Source organism: Battus philenor, unplaced genomic scaffold, assembly GCF_028537555.1.
Source record: "Battus philenor isolate CCGP_79_NKW_IND1 unplaced genomic scaffold, ilBatPhil1.0.hap1 SCAF_10, whole genome shotgun sequence".
NCBI classification, from domain to species: domain Eukaryota; kingdom Metazoa; phylum Arthropoda; class Insecta; order Lepidoptera; family Papilionidae; genus Battus; species Battus philenor.
This window is the reverse complement of record NW_027181662.1, coordinates 8726968-8754626: the sequence shown is the minus strand read 5'-3', so window position 1 is coordinate 8754626 and position 27659 is coordinate 8726968. Positions and strand designations below refer to the sequence as shown.

Below are 27659 nucleotides of genomic sequence, written 5' to 3'. Positions count from 1 at the left end.
CATAATGGTAATTTAATACTCACAACGTTTCCTCTTCATAATGAACATTAAAAAAACAAGGGGCATTAAGAAGCAAACATAAAGTAATTACTTCATAGTAACTGCATTTATTGCTAGATCAACTACAAGCTATTTTTCAGCGAGGCATTAGTAAAAAGGCTGCATCTTTAGAAAGCCAGAAACAAAAACCTCTTTACTAAACATGGGCTATAAAATCGAAAATCTAATTGTGTAGCGAGTTAAATAAATTTAGAACCCGTATTGTATGGAGTCTATTCTATATTATCGTATTGCAAAAAGTATTCTATAGAAAGCAGTCAAAATGTAATTTATCAAATTTAGATCCATTAATACTACACAAAATAATAATGAGCTCACGAATCAAACACATCGTAATCTAATATTTTGGTTGATAATAAAAGCGCATCTCGGCAAGCAATAATAAGCTAACGGGAAACCTATAGATTCGCTAACAAACATGCAAGGCATTGACTGACGGGCCCCTGCCGCATTGTAATTTCACCATAATAACTGATGCTATGCTGACCCAATCACCTAGGCATCTGACGATAATTCGTCCATTAGACTTGTAAAAAGAAATGGTTCGTTGCAATGACGCACAATACGGCACCGCCGATAAGTGAAAGCGCTCTCGACTTTCGACTTTCTTTGAGTTTTTGTATGAATTTATGTATGGGTCTCGGTCACATTGTCTGGCGACATGAATCTACCGCACCACTAAACGGGACACGGTTAAAAGTTTGTTCGCTATTATATACGGAACACTTTATATTATTTACATATTCTACATCATAATAGTACAAATGGATTGGTATTTAAAATTACTTCTGGCGCTAAAAAAAAGATTGTGAAAATTATAACAATAATTACGGTAGTCTGGTGACAGATTTATGATTTATAATTTTTAAGAAATAAATATTTGACACAGTCTTAACAAATGCTTTAATAAAAATAGAAATGCTGATTTCAATAATTAAGGAGTATGACATCCAAATATCTTCCGTTAAGTTGCATACACTGTTCAAAACGGGGCCTTATGTAGTTTTGCCTGTTTAAGTGAAAATGAGCTTCGTTGCTCCTAAAATGAGATTTCCAGTCCGCAAAAGCTCCAAAATGGTTATAATACTATTCTAATTTTTATTACACGATTATAATAATATGGCGCAGTAAGCGTTATGTCAATCAATTAATGATTATTCGTATGTACTAGGTCGCCGAGCACGCACCACATGACTAACGCAAAGCCGTTTTTAATCCCATCACTTCGATTCAACTTTAACAAATTTTTGATACTTGCATTTCGCTTTTCGCATGATTGAATTACACTCGACACGCGGTGGACCGTTCACAAACCGTTTGTCGCCAAAATGAAGCGGAAAATTTAATAGTCCACTTTTCAGTACGTGATCAGCATTTTACTTTTATTATCTTTACAACGATGCCCCGCTTTCGTTTCCCGCCGGGGGACAGGTTAAGTGTTTATAGTTGTGTGTTTTGTTCTCATTTTAGACATCCTCTCATGGGACAATTCAAATTGTCTACGTTACCTATTGCACGACGTAATTTAATTTTTACGTAGCAACATTCTATCATACAGTTCTGACTTGTGTTGGTACAATGATATCAGCTTATCTTTTACGTACACGAGTCTGCCATTCTAACAGTCACTTGAAACTAGTTAATATATTCTTCACTCTTCTAGTATAAAATGGAAATATTCCGGTGAACGTAATGGGGGACGGTAACGGTGCAGTAAACAACCAGTTGGTATACTATTGATATTTAATTGACGCGTGCGATGTTCAGCGTTTATTTCATAGTTGTACGTTACGACAATGCAAGTGCGACGTTAAAATTTAGTTGCGTCGAAGCGTACCGGGCTCTCGGCACAGCGGTACCGTTGGCGGGTCGGCCGAGCGAGCAAAGATTTGGCGTAATGACCTACGGAGTTTCACCGCTCGGCGTCTCTCAGATCTTAATCGCATTTACGCTCGCCGGAGACACCGGACGCATTCTACAACCGCAAGACACTCGTCAATCGCCTCATCAACCTGATTAACTAATCATATCTCGCTTGCTTTATGTAACTGGACTCGTAATTTTCCCTATTCGCCGTTTGAATGTCTAACTTTTTGCGCGTTTGTACTCTTGTTTATGTTGGAGACCTAGGCTATAATAACTGGACTATCGCATAGTTACTTTTTATACTATTGTCAATTTTTAAAACATTTTTTTTTATTTGTTTCAATGTGAGTTAAACAAAAGAAATGTCAGCGGCTGTATCAAGGTCTCGCGCAAATCATTCAACAGCTTACATAGTTCCAATAAAATTCCCAAAAAAAAAAAAAAGGAAATAATTTTTGAGCTTAAAAATTATGTACATTGCAATTTATTCTCATAACGTCAATATTTTTTGTTCTCAGTTTAAATTAAACGCTAACGGTGTTTTTGAATACTAATTAGGTTGTTTTTAACATTAATTATAACACTTGTAACGGAAGTACTTTAAGTACCTCCGAAAAAAGGCGCTTGACATGACATTAATATTATAGTAGACAATCACCGACACATAAATACAGAGCAATTTAAAATTACCGTTCTAGGAACAATTAAGGTTTTTTCTATACGCCACTAGAGCCAGTAGTCTTCACGCAACATCACTATTGCTGACCGGAGGCGGGTTAATAGCAGTTATTAGCAAATCGGTCTGAGAAATCGACAACAATGAGCACGAAATACTTTCATTGCCTTTGCCTTATTCATTTATGTTTCTATGACGTGACTTTGGCTCAATGTGCGTAAACTTTTTTAATATATGAGCAATGACTAGAAAACCAGTCGCAAGCATTATTTATAACAAAAAAATTCACACGGTATTTTACATATCACTATTATGCTCTCATTCATAGTTTGTCCTAAATGACTCTGCAATTTAAATAAAACATAAAAATGAACGTTAAGAGAAATCGGCTACCTTTATATTGCGGGGTTTGACTTACGTTGCCAAAAATTTATTACCAAACCGTTGTTATAATAAACATATAAAAAAATAAAAATAGACTTTAGCACTTTTTGGCCAGATTTGCATTGCTGCCTAAATGGTATTTTCAGTTTCCGCGGGTGTGAGGTGGCAAGGCGCTGAGGGCCCTTATTCTAAACCCTATTTTTAGTTAGCGAGGCTCTAGAGACTTCTCAGGGCTCCCTGAGAACCTTGACTTATGCCTCTTCATACTACAATTTCATCAAATTGAGAGGCTACCGAGCTCTTTGATCGCCTTGGCAGCTACTCTGTGGAGTAGCAAGGTTCAAGGGCCAGGCTCACGCGTCAATAATACCCGTTTAGCATTCCGACTCTAAGGCGCCCGATAGGGTCGAAATTCGACTTGATCGTATACTATTACCTTGGTATCTGTTGGAAATAACCGCTTCGGAAAACGATAGCGTTGGAAGAAGTGGCAGAAGAACCTCCAGCAACGTTTCTGTCTAGAATTATCGGGAGTTGGCGACCCTTGTGATACACGAGCCGACATCGGTTCCGACAAGGCCGGGCGCTTCAAGCCGCCGCGTCGACCGGAGCATCAAGCGCATGTTTCGGTCTCAGGATGACACAGCGTCTGAATGTGCCACTTGTGATTGTTTTGTAGATGGCGGCACCTACAATAAACGAATTTGTGTGTTGAGCGGCAGAGCCAAAATAATAGATCGAAATCAGTTTTAAGAACTTGGCTATGTCGTTGGTAGTTCCAAGTTTACGAGCAGGTCTCCATTACGCACATACCACAGAGGAAGTTAATTTAATGATTGCCTGAAAAAAAATGCCATTTTCGATAAACCGCTTATTCATTTTATTCCCGTTGTCTTATATAAAATCGGACTAAATTAATAAATTGCCAGAGTTCTACTAATAATTTTCGACTTTAACGAGGACATAATTAAAGGTAACGAGTAAACGGCCATTCCCTTATTACTACAATGAATATCGCAGTCTTAACATGCACGAAGTGGACCATTAAATCGTATGCCAACAACAGAAACAATAATTTGTTTTCAGCAGTTTAACACTTCAATATTATCTTTGTGTGTCACCGTCGCTTCTTCACTTCGACAAAGAACTCCATACGACCTCTTGACAGCTCTTAAGACACTCAACATTCCATTGCTATAAATAGTATCTAAGAATTAAAAAGATCATTCGATTGTTGAGTAGGAAAAAGAGTCGAATGATTTAATTAAACGATATAGAATTTTCCAAATGTAGTTTAAATCTAATAATAGTGTCGAATGAATTTTAATTGTTGCATACATATACAGGTGATTGGTTGTATATATAGAGCCTTAAAGAAGTGAATTTATTGCTGTCATTTAATCTATGATACACTTTATCCGATTTTCGGATAAGGTGTACTATACCATACCATAAGGTGTACATTTTCAAAATTCGATTTGCCACATATTAAAATGAACAAATATTTACAATCAGTGTAATTATTGGCTTGTCGCATTCCAATAGTAAATTATAAATTGATGTAACACATTTCAGAACGATCACTTTCTGTAGGGTGGTTTGTAATAAATGTCAAAACGTTGAAGCTTTTTGTTGACAAATATGCTACACATTCACCCTTTTTTTACCCCTTTACGTTATTAAACGGTTTTAAATGATAACGAATCAACCTGTATTTTCAGATACAGATATTTAAGCAACAATCTTCGTTATTGTAACTGTTCTTAATCCGTGAGTGTCTATCGCATTACCGACGGTTACGGTTGATTTGGATTATTGTTCAAACAACTCAATTAAATCCAGGACATTGCGTCTGTTTGAAATAACGCCGGCGTGTGCGAATACACGGGAACTATTAACTAACGGTCGCCCCACAATGAACGTATCAATTTCAGTTTGTTTTGCTGTAACTAAACACCTAACAGATGGTATCGTGCGTCGGCTTAGATTAATAAATTAAGCCTAACTTACAAACAGGATATGCCGCATATTTTTTGTGCTGCGTCGACAATGGACACATATTTATTGAATACTACAATTGATAGTAATCATTGCGGCCAGGTTTTTTATTTATTTTTTATATATTTACCCATTACGGTATTTTTATACCATGTTCGCTTGATCTGCTAGCATTTCTCGAGTTGTCGGTTGGCTCGAGTAAAGTTACTTCGACGGAAAATAAACGCATTGTCGTTTGGTTGTGTTGGAGTTAGCTTTAGTCAGCGTTGGAAACCAGCCCGCAGATAAAAGACAAGAACATTCGTTACATTTTCATAGAAATTAAATCTTCCGATTAAATTAAAACCATTATTATAATAAATATCAGCTCAATTGTCACCACAATTGTCCGTAAATCGTGTTTGTAAATCAATAAGCAAATACAGAGTTAGTTACAATGTACGGTTCCAACCCATAGATGCATTAAAATGTTTTGTAATTCAGCAAATTCAATAGTTATAAAAATATTAACCTGCTAGCATCGTACGCGGACTTCGTAATCCATCGCCATACAACAGCGCTTCAACGATAGGAATAAAAACGTTAGTTTTATGATTAAAATTAAAATTGTAATTCTGTTATGGTTATTGAAACAGCAATTTGAAGTAAGTTATTGTAACAATGTAACAATAAAATTTAACAAATAAACTGTGCTTTTTGGTCACTTATTAGACTTTGGGGCTAATAATAGATGGTATAGGAAAGAATAAAACAGTGTTACTTTTAAAACTAATGAATTTAAACTAAATATATATACTCAAGAGTACTACATATTCACTTTTTTATTTTAGTTTAAATCAGTAAAGGACAATTCGTATTTAATATACTAATTAATAATGTAACGTTCAATGGCACGACACAACAATAACCCTTGCACTACATAGGATAATTTAAATAACTGTAATTATATCGTTATCGATTTCTTTTCGCAGGCTGCACATCAAGAGAGCAGCGGGGAGGCAGAGGGCGACAATGGAGAGGTGTTCGACTTCTTACGGGGCATCACCACCGATCTTTTTCATCGGTTTGTGTAATAAAAAAAGACTCGAACTGGATTTTAAGTCTTATTTTTTATTGTGTTTTTTATATAAATGTCTATCGTGTCGTATACAAAAATTACTTGTTTTTATCGCATAACTGTAAATAATTAAAAAAAAATTGTAAGAAAAGGGGTGCTCATACACTTGTGATCGGTATATAAAATAATAAATCACATCTTAAGCTCTTTTACCAATTTTAATGTATTTTCAAAGAACTACCTATTTTAAAACTTTTCGTTAAATAAATATTTTGTATCTCAATTTGATGTCATTCCTTTTGATAATATTTTTTGTATAGTTTGGCAAAACGTAACATTGCTGAATATGTTCGTTATAGATTTTGCCAAACGAAAGTATTTGGTGTGATAATCTTTGTTGATATTGATATACATAATAAATAATATAAAGCTTAATAAAAATGAATGCGAAGTAATGTTAATATAAAAATAAACTTCCTATACGTCCACACAACGGCGAGAGAAACTGTAAATTAGTATTTAGAGAAGCTTTACGGTAACACGTTACTGACTGGGCGATTTACAATCATACGCACAATGAGCGATAAATTAATAGAATACTATTATTGTCACCGCGACGTCATATTTATTTGTTTAAGTGAAGCACAGCGCGCGGGCCACCTGCGTTCGCGGCTCTCATTAGCAAACAATGATCTGGCTCCGCTACCGAGCGGACCTCGCTATCAATAAACGCCGAACACGGCAAAGCGCTCGCGCACATCCATAATCCCGTGACGTGTATTTTGACAGTCCTCCGCTTTTTGTCCACCGGTTTTTGTCTACATTTTTTTCACCTTACACGGTAGGTCATTGACCTTGCGACGTTTATAAAGCGCTATTTTCACATGTAATTACACGTATAGCCGACCGCTTAATTACCCGAAACCGCTGCGACGGCGACGGGACATGGAATCTGATCGAAAAAAAGACCTAATCCGGCGCCGCTGTTAAATTACGCTTCGTTAACTTTAGCCTTGGCTAATAATAGCATAACTGCGGCTCCCATAGGATTGTGGATCGGTGTCTCATCTCTCTACGTTTAAAAATATTTCTTGCCAGAAACAACATGTCGTTTTTATAAGTAGAAGGATTAAAAACGCTTTACTTTATATATTTATAATACTGTAGCACAAGTAGTATTTGTTCTAACCATTTCTTTAAACTAATAAACAAATATCGATGTTTATTATTAAACAATAATTGGAATTGCTCGGTTATATCTTTTTTCAAATCTATATTTATTTTTTAATTGTAAGTAAATGAAATCCATTGGTAGAATTTTTAGTATTTTTTCTTATTTACATTTAAAACATTCTTAATTATTTTATAAAAATACAAACATATTTTTAAAGACAATAATAAAATGGAGATACAATTGATGACATTGAATAATAGGCGTGGAATAAGTTATTCTTTATTTTATATAAAAATTCGAGAAAATTACTTTATTTTCACTATAGTATATGCCATTTTGTTCGATGTTTTGTTGCCATCTCTTAAGTAGTGATAAGGATTGCTGTAGAAATTTTATGATTTCTTATCTGAAAAAAAAAGTGAGGAAATAGTTTGTAGCGTCTTTTTTTATATTAGACTGACACAGCCCAAAGAATTGTGAAGAGACCGAAACAGGTGGAAATCGGAAGTAGCAAGACCAGAGCTACATGGCTAATACATTACACCTCCCAGCCAAACTCCTTTTATTTTTTCTGAGTGGCTAGAATTCAGCGTGGCCCTAGCGTTATCATGATGAAAGGCTGTTTTCTTCCAACTTATTGCCTAAATTTCATCATTTATTGACCGCAGAGTTTCAGATTGAAGGTCCTGCCGGGCGGTAAAAACTATAAATGCCCTTCCAATGCCACCTTACACCTGTGTGTGGCAGAAGCTAACCTTCACTGTATTGAATGTTAACTCGGCTTTTGCCAAAGTCTGTAAAACATGATGGGTCTTCGCCATTTTAGCACTTTTATCACTAGTTATCAATCTTCATCAAATGCATTCGTTTTAATTACGTCTCCATAAATAATTCTTACATTGTTCATCAGATTTCTTTCAATGCGCTGATCTAGTTCCTATATAGCAAACTTTTTCATTAATTTTTTTAATGAATAAAAACTGTTCTGTTGTCAAAGTTACATTCTTCAGAAGAACCTAGTCTTATTAGTAACTACTGATTTGCCGCTCTGGTACTACTTTTTCAAAAAGAGCGTCAATTTTATCCGTAATTGGGCGACCAGAGCGAGGTATACCCTTGACGTCAAAATTTCCGAATTAAAAACGCTTAAACCAACTTTGTACCACTACTGACACTACATTAGATTCACAAACGTCACAAATTTAGCAGTTTTAGCTGCAATTTTTTTAAATAGAATTTCTATTGAGTCTCTATAATTTTGATAGTAAAAGAAACATAATAAGAAAGGTTACTTGAAACTTAATTTTACCAACTTGATTTTGAAATGTATACTTTTAATGAGGTCAAAATCAGCTAGATACAAATAGTATAGCCAAAGAAATTGTGTTACAAGTATATACATACTATTTGCAATAACATATTTTCTTCGCCTTAATACATGTTGCCATAACATTTCTTAACAATATATGATAACTATTGTTTACTGCATTTATTGAATAAAAGATCATCGACATATTTTCATCAATTTATATTGAGAGATCAAGCTCTTATTTAATATTTAATAAGCGTTATTTTGTTGATATATTACATAAATTTATGCACTCATAGATTTCTTTTCCGAAACATTGCTTTTGTCAAATTGGTTACTAGTTTAAACAGCGAGTATTCTAACAATCCTAAAACGCACGACTTTATTATGAGATGCATCATCATTGTTTCCACATTAGGACGTTCTTTGCTAAACCTAGGATTTTCAATAAGCTTCATATACAAAGAATGAGGTCTATCCAACTTAAAGTTAAATACCATCACAATTTTGTCCAAGTAAATATATAATGCCCAAATGATAATTGAGAAAAATAAAACGTTTCTCTGGTCTGACGCAATATTTATATTCAATAAAAATACCCATGTAACTATAGTTATTAAAGCATGCGATAAAATAAAGAGCCAGTACGCTTACACGGACACAACGTGGGTGAATATTATAAAGTTGAAATCTAATATTTACTTAACGGAACCCGAAGAACCGTTTTGATAGTTTTAAAAATAAAGATATGTACTTTCAACTATATTGTAGATGTCCCAGATTAGGTTGACCATGTTTTAGTTATCCGCTTGGATATCCTATTTGTTTTTTTTTCTGTATAATAATTAATGCTTTAAGTGTAATCAGTACACGGATTTTGGTCGAACTTTCTAAGTCATTAAAAGATCTTAAAGAAGAGAATTTGTGAACTCACTGAGTAGGTTCATACATTCTCTACTTTTTAAGAAGTTGTATTCTACATATTGTTTTATGACTAGAAACCTTTATGTATATTATTAATCACTAAAAATTATATCCCAACGTTGGATAAAAAGAAGGCTGCTATTATATAACAACCTCCATTTTCTTAATTCTTGTAAACTTAAATTTTTAAAAATTACAATTTCCACATATTCTTTATAGAAGTTGGAAGTATTAATCATGTGAAATGTAACCAACACTTCGCATGATTATTTGCTCCTTAATTCTTGTCAAAAGTTGTGTAGATTTATTTATATACTGCTATATCTAAAATGACTGTAATACATTAAGCCTTTTCATTATTAATTATAATCTTTATTGGTACTTTAATCATCTGCGTACTTTGCTGATTATTGAAATTATTGTTGTAAACGTTTGTCCTCATTACGTTTGGGAACAACACGTGGGCTTTAAATTCTGCATAATTTAAATGGCCATTAACGGAGCATAAAGATTTGTAATGTCGATTTATTCGCAGCATATATAATCTTTAAATTTTGTTATGAGATTTGTGTATTTAATATGCAAAATAAATAAGTACATATATTAATAAAAATGATTCGTTTTATTTGTTATGAACCTTTGTAATATAATTACTTACAATAATTTTTCGTCCTTTAAAATTTATTAAACATACCTTCATAATGGTTTAATGTTTTGCATCTGTTATTTTCTTTTACCAATATCCATCTGTAGTAATTACAGTTGTGCTTACATTACTAAATTGTTTTGAGTACTGAATTAACTAACTACTTAGTTATACCAGGGAGTTAAAAATAAAAATCATTACCGTTTATACATGACTATATTTATCTAAAACCAAACCTCGTTCTAAATGACTTTAATATAATTTATACATGTTACTTTAGCAACAACACCAAGTTACTAATTCTCTCACATTACACTGATATCATGAAAATGCAGCCTTCGATAGAAAATACACATCGCTGTAACTTTTTTATATCAAAGAAAGGAAGACGTGCAGGGCGTTCACCCGACAATGGTAAGACATATAACAGTATTACAATAATCTCATTTTCAAGAATCCATGTCTTTCTTAATTATATTCCTTAACTGTTAAACTTGTTTGCCTTAAAGTTTACGTTAAATTTCGTCAGTAACAATGTAACCATTAATAAATTAGCAACTCCGGTTTCAGTACCAACTAAATATTCACGAAAGGTAAAACGTAACGGATTCTTGTTTAAATGCATTTAAAAAAAAATGATTTTTGTTTGTATTACTGATATTTATAAGAAAATGTGCTGACAACGCAATGTTATACCATCAACTTCATTCTCAACGACGAACTTTACACTGTAATACTTATTGGCAAATTACCTTAATGTAATGCGCGTACAATGTAGTCATAATAATAGATATTACTGTACAATATTTAGGTACCGTAAATCATATAATTTCAATATGCCATTGTGCTCAACAAACATATTTTCATCAAACACCTGGACGTCCAAACTCCAAATTGAATGGTGTTTTTTGCCGCGTCACTGTTCGCCAAACTACAGAGGCGCTGGTATGCGTTCATCACTTTATTTTACGCAGATAGCATCTTGACGGATGTAGGCATGGCTCATCATTACAGGTGGTATGTTTTCCTCTAATGGACGGCCCAATATCTGATATCTGTGCCGGGGCGACGTGCACGTCTGCTCCGACGTCCGTCAATAGGCTCGCCGAAATTAAGCGAAACAAATAACAGTATTCGCACATTGTCCGTTGTGTTCATTTTTTTACATTGACAAAAACTTTGCACGGCGCGAACCTATTACTAGAAGCAAATTGGACATGGCATAATAATTATAGCGTGCGATATTTAGGTAGTAATTACGCGCGGTCGGGTGGGAGATAATTGACAGGTGAGAAGAACGTCGCGGTGACCTAGTGAAGCCACTCGGCGGCACTTGTCCAGCGGTGGCTGGACGTGTAGAGCACTCGTCGCGACACGGTTACAGTAAGTACGCCGCAGCCGGTGTCGCGCTACTGTCGCCAGAGAGTTAAGTATTATTTTAGGATTTAATTAAAAGCTTTTGAATTCACTGACTAGACAGAACCCTCACAACGGTTGTTTACATCTATTCATTATTTTATGAAAACTTTATTTTACATATATTTCGCAGAATATTAAGTTTAAGAGACAGTCAGTTGTTATGCATAACAATCACCTAAAGCTTAAATTGTTAAAATAACAGTGTTTCAAGTTTAATGAAAACTTATTTCAGCATAACGCGCGGTGGAGCGTGAAACGCAGCTTCGAGAACTTTCCGCAACATCATGAGATGTGGGGGCACTCCGTTAGACCACAAGCCGCACGGAACGAGTAGCATTTGAAGTGGAGATGGAAAATACCGACATAAGCGAATAGAAACAATAACAAAACTACGTGCGAAATTGATCGCGAATGCAAATCCGTTACTTACTTGCCGATCTGAACTAGTGCGCTAGATATCGATTTTAGAAAGTCGATCTGAAGTCGCATCGGTGATGAAACGTGAGCAGATGTCTTCTAGTCCAGTCACAGTTGACGGACGACAGCAAAAGATCAAGTACCATTGATGAAGACCTCTCGCATATAGTCCGTGACTTCTCGCGCGTGACTATTTGGCTTCGAAAACTAATTTCTTATTAAAGTTTATTGACATTTACTTACTGATATTTATAAGGATTTTCACATAAATATAGAAATATTCGCAAATTTCATTTATAGCTGTCTATGTAAATAAAATGAATAAAACGTATTCCAATTGCTGCTTATAAGTCAGTTAATGTTTTCCTAATTTCGTTGTCGCCGGGAAGGTTTGAAAAAATTATTAGAAACAAAACGATCCTTTTTTAAACTAAATCACATAATAAATTTAAACACCTGTCCCTAGCTGTCAAACATTTAACATTAATCAAAACCGAAAAAACGTGTTATAATGTAATAAAACCATGCATCGTGCAACATAAAACATTATAATGAAATATAATTAAAGTATTACCAAAGATATACAGTACACAAAAATAAAACATATCTATCTGTAATCGTAGTTAATTATTAAATCATTAATGTATACTCAATGTAATCACTGAGTTTTACTTATTTATTTCTTCTATTGAATTCGATTCAATATTAAAACTGTTGCACCAGCTATATATAATTTAAATCTTAAAATTACTATCACGAAAATATTAAAATGAATATTGGCGCAAGGACCAGGGTTGCACATATATGTTTTAAAAGAATAAACAACTTCAGTACATCTCATCATCTTAAACCGCATAAAACCAATCAAGTGGGTAATTGTAATATTTAGCAGTTAAATTTCATCTTACATTTAATTAAAATCAATACCGAACATTTTTTTTAATAATTTGGTTTGAAATGTAATATTCCTGACTTGTTCTATTTAATCTGTTAATGCACGGTAAATCGAAGGAGCACGGAAGGCTCGAAATGGTTTCCACTTTGTCTCTCGGTAGCCATGGCCTAGTCATCCACGGTGAAGCGCATGCGCATCTACATGACGCTGAGCTAGTCCTTTGAGGCAGCAGTCAAAGCAGAGTGACAGTATTACAATGGACTCTACCTCAGTGACTCAATGGAGTCGTATCGCATATGCAGTGGGCGGGGCTATGGGAGATACTAATTACCCACGGCTGAATTATGGTTGGCGGTGGAACCAAAAACGCGTCCATCGCAGGAGGCTAAGAAAGACCAGTACTGTGAGTGCTCACAACTTTCTCTCTCCTTTGGTCCCCTAGAACTCAGGATAACGGATCCAAGGAAGTCTAATGCCGAAATTAGTGAAAAGGCCCAAAACTATGCTTAGTACTGACGCGCTTTTCCTTGGAATTTAGATTTGTTTCTTCCAAAACGAGACTGTGTGGCCAGCCATTACTGTAAAGCGTTCCAGGAATTCCACCTCATAGCTATGATGGAGGAACATCGTGGGGGTTTTAGTCAGTGTAGGCCCGATATAACTTGTTTTTAGTCCCACGAGGACGAGTATGCGAAGTCATTTTTATTATGTACAAAAAGGGAGTAAATCATTGGTGAGAAAATTTATGATTGAAGATTACTCTATGTCCATACACGTCAAGAAGGGTTTAATCATAATTTTACACCTAGCGTTAGAAGTAAATTCGATATTCTTTTAATTAAATACTGTAGCAAAAAATCTTAGCTTTAAAGATTTTAAAACATTGCAATAGGAATTTGTTTAGCACATGTATTTTCTAGTTATATCTAGGTATGTCACAATGTAACATATCTTTACAAAGTTAAAATTTTCCCAATTAAGTTTCAAGAAACACAAAGTTAATATTCTTTTAATTATTTTTTATTTTACGGTACTAAACATTATCGTCCCATACTGTTCAATATGAAAATATACGTAGATTTACATTCAAGTTCTGCTGCAATATATTTACTGTACAGTTCTAAACATCTGTTATATTGGAAAGTATATAACATCGTTATTTTACAAGCGAACCATTCAATTTAGCTCACAATCGTAAAGCGCAGTATAAATGAAACTTACACCCAGAAAGCCCCCGTACTTCCTTTGCCTACTAACATACTAAAAAGAGAAATCTCAGAAGCGAGGTTTTAAATCAATCATGCTGTAAAAATGAGTTACATTTTAAAGTAATAACGCAGGGATTAAAATTGAGACCTAAAGCAGCGAGCGATCGAATTTTTAACGAGGGATTTATGTCTTTAAAGTAGTGTACACATTAAAAACATGCCGTTTTATAGTAATTTTAAAGGAAAGTTTATTACGTTAGGTTTAGGGACTTATTTAATTCATTAATTAGAATTACCTTATTTATTTTCATTTATGTTATTTTATGTTTATTTTAGTTCCATTAAAATTTAAACATTCACTAAAGGAATTTTAATGAGGTAATTGAAAATCGACACATAACTGACACCAACTTTATTTACAGTTTTTAATTATAAATTTTTAATTTCAATGTAATTATTACAGCTGTATTCTTCCCCCGTGTTTGAAAATTGCTTCATGTTCTTAATTTGGATTATAATAATTAAAATATAAGTATCCGATAATCTTTAATCGAATCTAGAGTCGTATTTGAGTTAATTTACAAACACATGCTTCGGTGAACAAGAACTAGCGAAGGCTGGGCGCTACAATTTATGTTATATAATTATTGGCACTACTTGTATACGTCCGACGATTTTAAATTCTTCGATATTTTGTGAACACTTGGCGCGTATTTGACTAGTCCACTATTCTCAATAAATCAATGACTTAAACAAAAGTTTGCAGTTATCATTGTTCGAGAGAAGACAGCTCAAAGCATCCCCCGAAGCGGCAATTAGTTAACGCTTTTTTATTCAAGTTAATTAGATTCTTTTAGAGTCTGTAAATCGAAGCGGCTCAACTAATTAGAACTTTTAAAAATAGGTAACACATTCGCCTCGCTATAGCGGTACTTTAAAACATTTACTAATCAATCTTATCTACTTCGTAAATGTAACCTTTAATTGAAGGAGTTGAAAACGAAAGAGAAAAAAAAACAAAAATTTACTGCGTAATAAACCAGCATTAAGCTTTTTTCTCTCAAACCTGCTTTGGGTTTTTATGTCTCCAAGTAAAGGTTTGATAAACCTATTGTACGGTATTGACATAAACACTGAATTAATAAGACCCTAGCTTCTATCTACGGTAATAAATTATCGTTAATAATTGATTGTAAAATGATAAAGCTAAAAGTTGTTATGCCTCAAGTTTCTCTAGCTGACTTTTGCTTTGTAAATTGCACTGACATTTTTACTAAAAAGCGCATACCGTGTTCATATTTAACAGCAAATGCTGCAAAATGATGTTGTTCGTCGTATTATTTAAATAAACGCATCTTAACCCGAAGTTGTAGATCCGTAGTGATAATCATGTATCACGCCAACGCTGAGGTAAGCGTTTGCGCAAACATTACGTAAATAAGAACGAAGATCGTGATCTGCATCAGGGAAGCCCGGGGGTACCAGATGTTAGCTTGAATAAGTACACTTCCCATTAAATTGGTAGCTTCGAACATCTCGAAGTACCCTCTGATAATATATGTATATGGTCTCATTAACTTGAAGCTAATGTTTCTGTATGCAGTGATGACGGAAGTTCAACTTGTTAAGACAAATTCGCGACGGATTCCAAGTAAATCGACAATTCGTGACTTATTCATTTAATATATAGGTGGTGATCTTGCGACCATTGATGAAAATTTCAAATGAACCTTGTTACGTTGCAAAATTGCACCAACATTACTTCAAGCGATACTACTTGTTTAGAATAAATTGTTATTACTAATACAAAAAAGTACAATTATTGCTTATAATAATAACTGTTGATTACAATTATTACTTACAACACGCCTTTTAAGGTAACAATCTAAAAAATAAATCTTTATGGTGCTCTAAGGAAGTTTAAAATGGATTCCTTCTGAATTTCTTCATAATTAATTTTACAATTTCTTTATAAATATCTAACGATACACAATCACATTCGACGCACGATCGATAATCCTGTGATTAGTCAGGCGTCCTGTGCATGCAGTAAATACTCTATGAAAGGATCCTCGGTAACTGTATATGGGAACCAACAGCTCAATTGTGGATAGCACATCAATCAATTTGATGGCAAGGTAATAACGCGTAGTCAATAACATGCGTCGCTGTCTTTGTACCTAACTTTTGATCCTGTTTCATGTTCATAAACTTCTTTATAGTTTACCGTCTAATAAGTCCCGTTAGTTACGGTAAGAGGACTTACTCTCGATCTTAATCAGTAAACACAACGCACTTCGTTTTTAATAATAATTGAACTATTGATTTTCATTTGTGGCTACGCATACAGCAAAAAAATTAGTTTACATTACAGTAATCTAATTTTCAAAACTCCTAGGACTAATAACCACCAAAAGCCTTTTTAGATATAAAGTTTTGTGGAAAAAAATCTAAAAGCATCTATTGCACATAATCTATATATATATATACTCTTTTTAAATAACCTATTAAATCATATAGATTAATTAAATAAGTGATGACCTCGTACATTTTTTGTTCCCAGTTTTCCATTATTAGAAATGTAAACAGAAAATCATTACTTGGGAAAATACCTGACAATTTACAGTGTGTAATTATATTCGCATAAAGACGATATTGTTTGAAGGCAAGAGGTCAGACTGCTAGATCCCTACGTTCAATTGCGATAAACGCTAGTGATAAACTGCTATTCAATAATAGTACAATAAAGGTACTTAGGTACTACAGTGCTGTATATAATTTAGAGGGAATGCATTAACTGCTTAGCTTTTAAAAAATATTTACTTTTTAAGTATAAAAACAATACCTCAAAAATAGTTTTGTAAGATTTTAATTTTATTATATCATAGATCTATTATTATATCAATCGTTTATGTATAAGTTTATCAGACAAATAACAGGATAGCTGTTACACACCAAAATAACGGCTTCTTAAGACTAGTAAGTTATGGGTCTCTTATCTTTTAGCTCACACAGAACTGTTTTCTGCACCTTCTCTTATATGAAACTCATTTTTTTACCAATTCCTATGTAATAAAATTAATATCCAAAATGTTTCTGTTATTACAACGGTATAATTTTTTAGCATTTTAATAATAAACGTGATAATAGAATTTAATACATAAGCAGATAATAAGGAATAATGTAATCGCACAGCGATTTCAAAGAGAAAAGAATATCATTGCCTTTTAAAATCATATGCTTAACTAGTATGAAATGACATTTCTATACATAAAAATTATTTCTGTTCGAACTTATAGTAATGTATCAGAAGCAAATTAACCTGAATGATGAATAATCATTAATAAATTATCGACAACAAGGAAGGCCCGTGTAATTTATGACACAGCTGGTAATCGATTAGATTACGAAATATTACAGTAATCTCATTTCGCAACGCCAATGAGATCAATGGCTGGGCAACTCTCGACATATCTAAATAGAATAGTGAAATCAAATCATTAAACAAGATTTCATGCGCAGTAAAATGCACAGTATCTTGATTCTCGCACAGGATTAAAGTATGGGAACAGGAATTAGAATATTGTATCCGACCGGATCAACATCCCACATTAAAACTTTGAGTTCACTCTATTTTTTACTTTTCTGTGAATTTTATTTCTTTTGTGTGCATATTTTTCTCTTTTTAATTTTTCTTTTGTTTTATTTATTTAAATGTATATTTATTTTATTGACAAATTCAAAGTTGTCTATCAAAGTACGGAAACACCTATGCTCGAAATTTCTCTACGCTACCGAATTATAGCTTTGTAGGTGAACGATAGTTTCCGACATTACCCGGCAGATTGGCAGGCCACGATGCTCGCTGAGGCTTTAAATTTCGTGAGTGGAGACCACGGACCGCTAAACGCAATTTAGGAGGTCCACTTACAAAGTGTACAAACTATCTTGTAAAGTTCTACGGAACTGCCTAGGTGCAGGCTGCTCCCAGCCGGTTTTATTTGAAATCTATATCCGATAGAAAACGTTTTACGGCGGAAATTATGATGATTAATATATATATGCACTAAGTATATTATATATTTGGAAGACACAGCTTGTATTATCACATCAGAGTGGACGACATGGTCGCACGGTAAGGGCCGCCATTAGCATACAAGTGAATAATCTCGATCTGCGGGCGCGAACGCAGATTGTAGTCGTAAAGCTTCCGCACTGTATTGAATTGGGTACCAACGGACCGAATCCCATTGCTGGTTCACGTTCGTGTGATTCCCAAACGATAGTAATCTCGCTGCGTACACTGAACACGGTACCTTGAAATATCCCGGCGCGTTGCTCTTTCGCACTATCACTTTATCTTGCGTGCTGCTATCACTGAAACCATTTGTTACTGAGAAATTTGTAATTTTCGTATATCAGTAATTCGTGTTCAGAAATGGTAGGCCATTTCCTGATTTTACGAGGCCATAGTCTCGTCAATATTATTATAGTTCTTATTAATATGTATATAATGGCATCCTTAAAACTCGAATATATTAATAATATATATGCGCCATGGCTTATAATAATAACATAGTATTATGTTTACATAACAGTTGCTTGTGTTATCAAAACATTTAGTCTCAACATTATTATAAATATTACATATTGTTTATTGAAATAAAAGAATATGTGTAGGTGTTATTTTCACTCTTAGTGATTCTAAATATTTAAAAAAAATTGTGATCAAAATTATCCTCCAAAAGCTCTAGTTTAAAAATATACATTTTTTAACAAATGCCCCCTCCACCGCTACTGGTTACAGAACCTATACTCAGAGAAAGTATTATTTTAACCAAAGTTAATGTCTCTAGGTTCCAAAGTTATAATTATTAACTAATGGTTATGTGACGTAAACGTAGAGAATTAAATGTGACGATATATACTCTCTGTATATATCGTCACATTTACTCTCTAACCATGAGACAACCGTCATAGTTTGTTAAAATGTAATTAGTTTTTAAGTTTCCTGAACAAGTAAAAATAAAATAAAAGTAAATAGGACATATGCATTAGATATTTACTTTCTAACTATATGTTTTAAGGAATTTAAACGTAGAATTAACTTTTTAACATTAAGTTGTTAAGCTTTAACACACTGATACTAATAGAGGCTCTACAGCGAAAGGTTATTTAATAAAATTATAAGTCCGTCGCAATCTGTCTAACGCCTGTTGTAAAATATATATAACATTGTTGCACAGTGCAGGTGTGCAAAATAACAGGCGCATTATATTAATAAGCGAGCCACAGAATATATGTTGCAAAACGGATACAGTCAAATAGAAATCTTGGAAATTATAAATATTTACAATTGTGAACAGTATGTTTGCATACTTTACAATTATACTGGTTTGCCCCATATAGCGATGAATACCATAAAAATTTTGTTTTTGCAGGTTTTTAACTTAATTTCCACTATTGCAATAACCTTAATAAAACCAAGGATGAAAAAAGTAAATAAATTAGGCCAAAAACTTGCCAGAAAATTTATATTAAATATTAGCTAGTGAAAGTATGCAGTGACTTACTATTAAAAATAACTATGAGTAGATATACGTATATGTACAAATATAGCTGCTGTATAATAAGTATTGATAATTTTTACATCAAAATGGCGGATAAACACTTCTTTTGTGTAATGGTAATATTACGCTTAGCTTACCAATGTTCGACATAATCACATTCAACACTTCCGCTATGATACTTTTGGAATCGAGCTGAACTAATCCTTTTTTTTCTGGACTGGATTGTCACTGCTGCTCAAATAGCATTTGCAAATTCTGTGTTTTTGAACTAGCCCTATAATTTCACTAGTTAAGCCGACCAACGTACTCAAACATTAAATGTTTTAACACCACTGGACTACTCGTACTTCTCTAGAGAGTTAAAACTTCAGTAAACTTTCAATTGAAATCAAATACAATTTAGTCGACGCAATAACACTTAAAGCTAAAAAAAAACTTAAAAAACAAACCTAAACTCGCACGGAACTGATTTTAATAAGTTAATACTAACTGACCTGATAAATTTTGTTCTGTCAAAAGTGATTGGCCTGTCGCAGTCTAATAAAAAAAAACGAAATTTAAAGCATTTCAGAGCTTTAAATTTATTTAAATTCTTAATAATGTTCAACAATTACTTACAAATATAAATTTTCTATTTTGTGCACTGCAAGATTTTCTTAACAATATAATTTTATGTTCATTGTAAGGATTTGTGGTAGGCAAAATTTTCTTTTCCATTCACGTCAAATATTTACAATGTGTTTTTATTTTAACCTGTGCCTTTTATAGATAACATTAGTGTTTTTCTTTTACACAATAAGAAACTATAACAATAATTTAACGACGTGAAATGACAAATATATAAAATCAACTATTTCTGCTTATACCAGGAAATGTTAAGGTTTTTCGCTACCACAAACCTTGACATGCGCCGGTAAGCGGAGGTACCTGTAGAAGGGACACATAACGGTGACATTAACGTTTATCGTGTTCTTTACTAGGTACATAAGGCTCGCCATGTCGTAGTCTACCAGGCAAGTATAACCACGAAGTCGGGTCAGACAGATTCGCGTGGGAAGTCAAATTTTATAATACCGACTACTTCGGCTATTTACGTTTTACATTATAACATTACGTTAAAATGGAAAATATAAACAAAATGTAAATAACGAGTATGTTTACCATCTACCTAAATAGTAATTGATATCGCTTAATTTCTTACTACTTAATTACTTAGTTATCACAAAGACCGAAAGATCATATTGTAACAATAACTAAATTACAAAGACTGGGTGTCATGGTTTAATTGAGGGTTTTGTAAGTAATTGTAAAGAGAGTCCAAAGTTCGTTGTTACATCGGAACTTTTTTTCTTTTTTAAATGGCTCCCGTTATTGGGGACCTCTTGTATCTGATTTTGGGACAGGTCATTTACGTTTTATATTTCTTTAAACATTCTTTTCGCATACTTTTTTATTTTTTCACTCTTCTTTAAACGTCATATAATCCAAATTTCCTCTTCTTTCATTCTATATTTCTCTAGCATTTCTCTACTAACTAATTTCATTTCATGCATCGCCTCTTTTTATTAACCATGTCCCTCAAATATCACAGATTTAGGTAATTATCACTTGTTTTCGCTTTTAGCTATTATTTTATGCTATTCTATTTTGTATTCTTATTTCTTATCAAACACAGGCTATCACATTTTATCACAGATACGATTTTCAATGTATATACATTACTTCGATTTTATTTAAATCTCCCTATTTTGTTTGTTCCATTTTTTTGTTATTTTGATTACCTGTTTTTTATATTTAATAATTTACCTGGACTGTTTTATTTATCAGTTTTGTTTGCTTTAATCATTTCTTCAACTATTGCCCCGCAGCATTCGAGGAACGTTGACCTGTATGTGATCATCGTTAATTAATGAGGCGATACTGTCCTCGTTAATCTTTTTTCCCAACCGCCATTCGTAGTCGAAACGAAGCCCTTCAAATACGGGACAGCCAGCTATCAGGTGCCCCATGGTCTAGTCTACCGCAGAGTCAGTTCCTTCTACTTTTCAGGGCCGCGTCCTGGGTTAATTGGTCGTATGCTGTTTAGCATTTGCGAGAGCTCCATAGAGCTGAAGCTATCAAAAGTTATTATAGATAATTGATTGATGAATTAATTTCTAAATATTCAATAGAATCAGGCGTTATTTTGCGGAAGTCCATCCTAAGTAAGAAAAGGACCAATACATAGCTACTTCCGTACATGCAGTCGTAGTCGTGTAATAAAGTGCACCGCCCGCCAGCCCACTGATAAATGCGCATGCGGTAAACAATGCGTATTACACAACTACCACCGCTCAATCTTCTAATCTACACAAAACAATATTTACCCAACAATTTTGATAACAATGTTTAATTTTCGTAAACCTGAATTTTCCTATGTCAGTCATATTTGAGGAGGACAGGAATAAAAGGTGACATTTACACTTTTTCGTTTCTTCAGGAAATTACAAATATGTAATATGGCTGTACGCATACTGTAGTTTAGGCGATCCGCCCAGAACAGGCTGGTCCGCGTTTTGACACCAATGATTTCTAAGGCTGGCGTTAGCTGGTCTTTATTAGACTTTGTTTTGAAGTCCTCTTGCAAACAGTGAGACCAGCTTGTGAGACGCCGCGAGGAACGGATCTCCACAGAATCACCATTTTAGCGTATATAAATAATAGACGAATGTAGTTAATAGAATGAATCTTGGACTCACTATCACCTCATACTTATACATTAAACATTATATCTTGCCCTAACATTTCGCCATTAGAGGCGCTGTCAGTGCGTTGCGCCGAGCAATACCTTAAAGAGAGCAGCGTTGGTATTTGCATATAGATGTAAAAAAGCCGATTTAAAACGTTTAAAACCAAAAGTGGCGGTTTAAAACCCAAAATAAATGTTTTTAAACGGTTTAAAACTCGCCTACTAAAATATAAGAACAGTGTTTTTACACATCATTATCGACAATACTTGGTCTTGTGTTAGTTACCTATGCAGTTTATACCTATGTAGGTAAGTATATTACATATAAAGTACTATAATTATAAAGAAACAATATTACATACAATAGATTAAAATATGTACCTAAATCATAAAGAAATTGTATGATCATCATGTTGTCGAGTGGACTGTGTAAGATTAGCCAGTTTTTTTTATTACTTTCAAGAAAAAGTCGGGTACCTAATAATCTAATTTTATAACAGCTCATTACATTTTAGTTATTTAGTAATATTTGGCATATTTGGAACTAGTACCTTTATATTGAATCCAAATTTGTACATTTTTTTACAATACTGGCAACACTGACATGTCCGCACGCAACACGCTATGTATGTGTGTGTGTGGTGTGGAGTAGGCGAGCTGGCAACGTTGCATCTTGACGTCTCTCCGCGTCAGAAGTGCAAGTGTGTGAGTTTGGTTTTAAATCGAATGAAACTGATTGATAAATCTTTTCAAAATAACCAATATAGTTAACTAGGTAATAGTTTTTCAACTTAGCTAGGTAATGTCTACGCTTGGAATAGATAATGTGTTTATATTTAAGAAAAACATAGTCGTCAACACTAAACGTTTAAAATCGAAAAAAATGGGTTTTTTCGGTTTTAAACGGTTTTTTTCGTTTTAAACCGATTGGTTTAATTCGTTTTAAACCGGCCTTACATCTATATATTTGCATAACACTTTTGCTCCGACGTGGGTAGGTTGATTTTTTAAATTTCAGGTTACCGTTTCTTAGCGTCGGTGGGCACTATGTTGCGGTGGTGTGGTAAATGAAGTATCTCGGCCTCACCCTGGACAGTGGCTGGGACTTCTAAGAGCATTTTAATTGTCTCATCACCCAGCTTGAGAGAATAGCCGGTGCGATATGCACCCTAGCCTCGGGATACCATATCGTTCGAGGTGGCGACAGTCCTGCCGGGCTTTTAGACCCTGGACATTCTGGCGGAGATGGATGCGAGGGTCTACGAACGAACCCGCAACCTACGCCGGGACGGCGGTGGAGAACCGGATCAAGTTCTCGTGACGATCAGACGGCGAGATCGGCGCCGGGCGCTCGCGACGTGTCGCGGTAAACTATCCGAAAAGCGTTATGAGCGTAGGCGCGTCGTTGGAACGATCCTGCCAGTCGTAAAAACCTGAATATAGCGAGGTCGTCGGCTTATCGGCCGCACTCCCGTCTGCTGATCTTCACGATGAGCATTCCGCTCCAATAATCCGTAATTTGAAACAAAAAAACCAACCTACCCACATCGAAGCAGAAGTATAACGCAAATAGCATCGCGACTCTCTTTAAGGTGATGCTCGGACCTACAGATACCTACCAGCATCGTGGCGGATTTATAAGGCATTTTTTAGTTTATATTGTACTTTTTATTTTGATCACCAGATGGCGAAGAATCTCACTGAACATGCAAGATCGTCGGCTCTTCGGCCGCACTCCTATCTTTTGATCTCCAAGATGGGCGCTCCGCTGACGGCTCGCCTTTGGCGAAGCGCCTCGATATCGAGGGGCGGGGCGCAGGCTGTGCCAACGTCCTGAATTTACGGGCGACATCAGCACCCATGTTCCGGGCTGAGGTCCCTAGACAACGCACTGCTAGACAACTCGTCTTTTGCAAGGCTATACGTCCACTGGTGGCCCACACGTCCACTACCAGACCACGCTTCCACTGCTGGACCATACGTCCACTGCTCGATAACACTTCTACTGCTAGACAACTCGTTTATTGCTAGCCTAAACGTCCACTTCTGGACCACACTTCCACTGCTGGACCGTACGTCTATTGCTAGACCACACTTCCACTGTTGGACCAGACTTCCACTGTTAGACCACACGTCCACTGCTAGGCCACACGTCCACTGCTAGGCCACACACCCACTGCTGGACCACACGTCCACTGCTAGACCATAGGTCCACTGCTAGACCACACGTCCTTTGCTATACCATACGTCTACTGCTGGACTAAGTTCACTGCTTGACTACATGGCCACTGCTAGATCATACTTCCATTGCTGCACGGTACGTCAACTGCTAGGCCATATTTCCATTGCCAGGCCACACGTCGACTGGTATGCTACTAGGGTTGATAAAGAGGACCATATTACTGTAATTAGGTAGGAGCCAAATGAATTTTCAAAACTCTCCACTTGGTATTAGTCGAATGTTTATATATCTGGCTATTATATAGCTACAATGAATATATACTACAATGTAATATTTTTAAGACGTAACAGAGATACTTTCAGCGTTGGTACGTTGTTCTTTCTATAACGACAGCTAGTACGGAATTACATATTTTTATGGTATTGGTAGTGGGGACGCCATATATCGCGCAGAACAGATGACCTCTTAGGCCTTGTGGCACTAGAGTGGCGATTACACACCGGCAAGCGCAGCGTAGTGGCTCTGAGGAAGAGTATGTCTAGCAGTGAACTTATTATATGACTGAAATTATGATGATACCTTTTTCAGCGCACGATATATTAAGCATCATTCTAATTGTAGTATGGAAAGAAGATCTGCGAGCAAAGAATGTCAGATCATGTGAAGCGTAAAAGGAATAAATGCTCGTAAAAGATAATGTAAAGGAAGAAAAAGAATGTAGAATAAAAATTTAAAAACTTATTTTACCTGAATTTATAACGTCCTTGTCCCCCAAAACCAGGGGGAACGAAAAAAAGAATGGTTAAATGGTAGAATGGAGGATTGAGAGAATAGCCGGTGCCATGTACAGACTGCTTGTTTACGCCGTGATATATATTATATTTTCAATTTTTCTAATTATTAACATTTGCTTTTTCGCATTCACTTTTCCCACTCTCGCCTCAATAAGCCGAGCTTGTTCACAAGCTGTGCTATGAAGTGGCAACACTGACGCTTAAGTTAAAAACCGTGACAAAACTTTCTTCCGCCGACCATTATTGTTTCTATCTTATTACAAACCGTATCCACGCCGCGTGTGTTTATACTGTGCAACAGGCAAATAAATTAACAACGAGGATCAAGATCCGCGCCGCTCCTGAGACTGAGGACCAGAATTAATACTCAAATGGCAAGTTCCTTGGCTTCCGATCTTACTATTCTTTTTCCTGTTGTAACAAACTGACCCTGCATAATATTTCATACCGCGTAATTTGCATAACCGCCCCGCAAATACAGTTCACTTATACCGCGAAAATATTATTAACCCGCAAGGAACCATCTGTTGGTCCTTCGAGCCGAATCTATAGGAACGAATCTATAGGTACAATCCTATACTTACTGACTACTTACCGCAATCTCTTATAAATTGGTGTCAAACTCTAATAGTTTACTCATAATTCTAATTTGGTGTAAAACTCAATAGTTTTATATGCATCTACCGCCCTTTTGAATAAGTAGCTAGTGTCGTCGTGTACCGCCGCATGGGGCTGCGGCGGAACTATTCATTTATTAATATCTAAACTTAGACATAATTGCTTACGGGTCAAATCTCATACAATAAACAAATAAGTAATACTCTTTTCTTCACGCTAATCGTCCTAGGAAATATAAAATCTTTTTGCTCGTATAGGTAACTCCTTACCCACCACTCGAGTCGTATTAGTATCTGCCTACCTACTTTTAGCTGTATAAACGTGCCTGGGTGTGGTACTAAATATTACTTACTAATTATTGTAGATCCGATTACGATATTTTACATTATCTAAACTGACCCAGTTTTCCGTATTATTGGGATATAGCCGTCTTGCTTGTCTAGATAACTAAATATTCAATAGATATTTACCTACCTACCTACATTTAATTCGTCATTCATCTTTTAAAATAACCGTTTTAGAAGCTGAAAATCGAGCTATGTTTACTCACATAACTTCGGTTCACGATCAACCTCAGAAAGGACCTATCCGTTCCGTGGAGGTGTTTATGTCGGAATCGAAAACTTTGAATGAAATCCGTAAAAAATTTAGTTCAAATCTAGATTTAATTTATGAGCTTAGTATTCAGCTTGCTGAATATGGTCTTGACCCTGAGTTTGAACCAGATTATAGAACACTCATCGCATTCGAGAGCATTTATGCTAGAATATAGAGGGTACGTTCACGCGTGACAGAGAGTGCGCCGCGACAAGAAACTAACATAGCTTGTGAAAACAAAGGTGCGTATCCATCTGGTAGACTTCCGTCTATTAATTCTTCATTTGACGGAAAGATAGATAATTGGGCTTATTTTATGAATCATTGAAGGCTAATACACACTTGAATGAATCACTCTCTAACGCCGAGAGGATTCGATTTTTTTAAAATAAATTCGTTCGAAAATTAATTTACCGCGTAAGGCCTTCCAAACGCAAACCTTTCTGGTCAATCAAAAAATAGTTTGTGGACCGTGTATTGTTTGTAATCAATCTGATCATAAACAACTTTATAAATGTCCCGCTTTTAAACCAATGCCTCTAAAAGGTAATTTATTTCATTAAAACCAAACGAGGGTGTGTAAACTGCCTGTCCAAACTGTAAGTTTGTCGCATACAGTTTCGCGTTGTAATTCTACATTCACATGCATAATTTGCAATAAAAGCCATCATAGCTTATTACATTTAAATAATAACAAAAATAATGTGTCATCGCCGCCGCAAGCCGCTGCGCCAGCGGCACCCGCCATCTCTGCGCGCCTCACTGCCGCCACCAGCGCCGCCCAATACCATCGGACCCCGTCGGGGTTAAGGTGGCGTCGTATTGCTCGCAATCGCAGGTTTCCGATAAGCCTTCTTGTCCCTAGTCTAGCCATAAATTATGTTACTGGCTGTTTACATACATTTAAAAAAAATATTAATTTGAATTTCAAACTTTAGCTTCTACGGTAAAAAAATAGACTTCTTTCGCGCCATTATTCTATATTTTTTGTTTAAAAATTATTTGTTTTGAAAATGGAGTGGGAAAATAGGATTGCAGTAACGGCACTGTACAAAGGAGGTAAGGAGCCAGCCGACATTTTTGATACATTGAAAAAGATTACCTGAATGTTTGTGTCTATCCGAAAATACGATCTAT

General features: G+C 35.1%; 1 protein-coding gene across 4 annotated transcripts in view; it reads left to right on the top strand.

Moving 5' to 3' along the window:
• Positions 1–7451, top strand: part of Atg16 (Autophagy-related 16) — a 159997-nt gene extending 152546 nt beyond the window's left edge. For all 4 annotated transcript variants that reach the window (XM_068771071.1, XM_068771064.1, XM_068771058.1 and 1 more), the window contains one exon: positions 5956–7451. The gene's annotated coding sequence lies outside the window, so the exon portion shown is untranslated. The remainder of the gene's footprint in view (positions 1–5955) is intronic.
• The last annotated feature ends 20208 nt before the right edge of the window (positions 7452–27659 follow it).